The sequence below is a fragment of the Hordeum vulgare genome, chromosome 3H, assembly GCF_904849725.1.
Source record: "Hordeum vulgare subsp. vulgare chromosome 3H, MorexV3_pseudomolecules_assembly, whole genome shotgun sequence".
NCBI classification, from domain to species: domain Eukaryota; kingdom Viridiplantae; phylum Streptophyta; class Magnoliopsida; order Poales; family Poaceae; genus Hordeum; species Hordeum vulgare.
In genome coordinates this window covers 611,262,168-611,265,337 of record NC_058520.1, presented here as the reverse complement: position 1 = coordinate 611,265,337, position 3,170 = coordinate 611,262,168, and the positions used below count along the sequence as shown (strand labels likewise).

At 38.8% G+C, this 3,170-nt stretch overlaps 1 long non-coding RNA gene across 1 annotated transcript; it reads left to right on the top strand.

Moving 5' to 3' along the window:
• Positions 1-323: 323 nt before the first annotated feature.
• LOC123441107 lies at positions 324-1,766 on the top strand. Its single transcript, XR_006630410.1, has 2 exons — positions 324-426; positions 1,175-1,766. It is a non-coding gene; the product is annotated as an uncharacterized LOC123441107 (long non-coding RNA).
• The last annotated feature ends 1,404 nt before the right edge of the window (positions 1,767-3,170 follow it).

The window sequence follows — 3,170 nt, the reverse complement described above, 5'->3', positions numbered from 1 at the left end:
ATCAATTGATGGACGAGCGATTGAATCAACAATTCAACATGCTGCAAGTTGGGTAGAGGAATTGAAACGCAGGTTCGGTTCAGAGATCTTTTTCTTCAGCGTGTGATTCAGATTACAAATACAATACGTACTGAGCATACCAGCATTTCCACGGCGAACCCCACCAAACTGCCAGCCTAGATGCACAAGCCTACACCGATGACGCCCCTCAGGTTTCGGTCTCCTCCAGTGATGTGGTCAAGATCAGATACGTGCTTTATTTTATTGATGCTTTTTAACAAATACAACCGATGGTCCTCTGTCACAAATTTTCTGATATGTCAAACATTGTATCATTTCGATTTCAGGTTTTGGATTGGATAATGAGCCTCTTTCAGAGAGAATTACATCATAATGCATCATACATAGTTGCCTGGATGAATTATGGTACAACTTCAGACTTCTTTTCACCTACTTGTTGTCTTTGTCTGCCCTCTATATGAACTACTTAGACAGTCAGATAGATAGCATTAATTTTACATATTTTTCCTCGTGTACTCGCAGATCATATTGTTCTTTGCTATCAATGGTTGATTTTGTTTGTGATATCAGCTTAGTTAATCATATTTGTGCTATCAGTTTGGTTATTCGTTCTTTGTGCTATCATCTTTGGCCAATTCACCTAGGCTTGTAGTTTCCATCTTAGAAAAATTGCAATTCATATATATGACTACGCTTGTAGTTTTGAAACCTTAATGTGGCTAAAAGCATTTTGGCAGAAGAATTGATGTGCTAGCAATGGATCTTATTTGATTGGTTATTTTTGTGGAGGGGTCCAAGCAATTCATTTTGTAGTCCCATTTTTGTTTTTGGGATACACTAACCTTCGAATCAAATGTGATGGGTTTATGTACTTGATTTCTACTCCCTCCGTTCCTTAATATAAGACCTTTAAGAGATTTCACTATAGACTAGATACGGAGCAAAATGAGTGAATCTACATCCTAAAGTATGACTACATACATCCGTATGTAATTCATAGTGTAACCTCTAAAATGTCTTATATTTAGGAACGGAGGGAGTACATGTGTAGCTATGCTGGCATTCAAGTTGGGTGCATCTATCTAATTGTTGATTTCATTTTTACTATAGATTATGTATAGTCAGCATGATTGTTGATTCCGAAGTCTTCCAGGGAACAAGATGCCCCACTTGTTATCATGTTGTGTGGACTAAAACAAATTTATCACCCATGGTGTTTATAAAGCTTAGCCAAAATTTATCAAGGAGGAGCGCTCGAGGCATGCGATCATTGGCAAGTAAATCCATCTAAGGAGGAGCACTCGAGGCATGCAATCGGTTCTGGAGAAGAAGGGGAGGTGCTGGTTGCAGGGTGCTGGAGCTGAGACGACCACATGCATGCCTGAGAAGAACAGGCTCATCGATGTCACCTCCCTCACCTTTGTCATCTGCTGTTGTGATGCGGATCAATCTAAACATGTTTTTTTGGTTAGTTTGTCTATTTTTTAGGGATAAACTTCATTAATTGAAGCATCATATGTTGGAGAATGTAGATTCAGCATTTGTTTGAGTAGCTTTGGAGGTATTCTATACAACCTATGAGTGATATACCCTCCTCTCTCCTCCATCCATTTCACTCAAGTAGTCAAGTTAACCCAGTACACACATGTGTAGTCTGCCTTTAGGTGGTTTTCCCTTCGCTACATATAATGTAGTTTTATGAATTTTCGAGCTCTTATTATACCAGACTAAGTGGTTATATTGTATATATCTATTTGGTTAGGACAATCACAGCAAGGAAGTACGCCAAAGATAAAATATCGGTGGCTTCAAAATGCCTTACCAGGTCCACCCATGAGATCTCCCCAAAAGCTTCACAAGTCATCTACCTTGGTTGATTCCTTTGGTTCTGCACTACACATATTTTTCTAGATTTTACAACGAAAACTTCTAATGTACTTGACTCCATATTTTTCAGTTTATTTCTTTGGCTTATTTCAAGTAACAAGGAGATCTCTTGTGATTTTTTTTGTTCATGGAATGCAGAATCGAGAGGAGACCTAGAAAACTTCTTCTCAGTTGAAAAAACACTCATTTATGACATAATCTGGCAAACCCACTCGAGGAGCAACAACAACACTTAACATGTTCATATTACGCCTAGAAGAATTATCATACTTGCTGGCTCCTCCGGGGAAGGATTGTGATCAAGACTTTGTTGGAGGTTCCTTGCAATGCACATCACTGAGAGGCAGAACTTCTTTGTTGCCCCCACCAACTCTGATCTAGACTTTGTTACCACCATTTAATTATGCAATATCTACATTTAATAACACAATGAAGTAAGATAGCTTTACATTATATTCTCAATTTCCAATCAAAATTTTATTTTGGCCTCAATCATTTACATGCAACGGCGGAGCTATGTAGTGTCCTGGGGGGCTGTGGCCCCCCCAACATTGAACCAATTTGTGAAGAAGAAAAATATGTGAGGGTTTAGATGAGATTTTTTTAGCTTTTGGCCCCCTAAACCCTTATATTTTACGTTTCACCTCCATCCATTTTTGTCTAGCTCCGCCACTGTTTACATGCATTAAACGATATATGCTCGGACGCGTGTCACCCCTTCTCAATGTATATAATACATCAGAGTAATTTATTTATCATGATGATATTGGCTTGGACAACCTCTTCCTAATTTACTGTCCCATGAACAAAATATTATTAGGCGTGTCTTGATGATAAAAAATCAATACATATATGAAGTGTAATGACAAGTTCAAACAAGAGAAGATGAAAACATACAAGTCATACTGTTTGTCGAGAATCAGTTGAGAACCAACATTTTTCTAAAACCACGCATAAGCATAGAATCTCTTATCAACATTTTAATTTGTTTCAAAAGCCCGTGGCAACGCACGGGCGCTCTACTAGTGAGACTAATAGCCCACCGCCATCCGTCGTCGACCATCGCTGTTAATTCCGGATTGTGGGAGATTGGATCACTGTTGGTTGGCAGGAAGGCACAATCGATCTCGGATCCGTGGAAAGGATCGCCCTTGTATATATAAGGGCAGAATTTTTGTTTTGTTTTCATGGGCTCTTCACCTTATTGTTCTTTTCGTTCTAGATCATGTTTAATTTATGGGGATACCAAATGGCGAGTACTA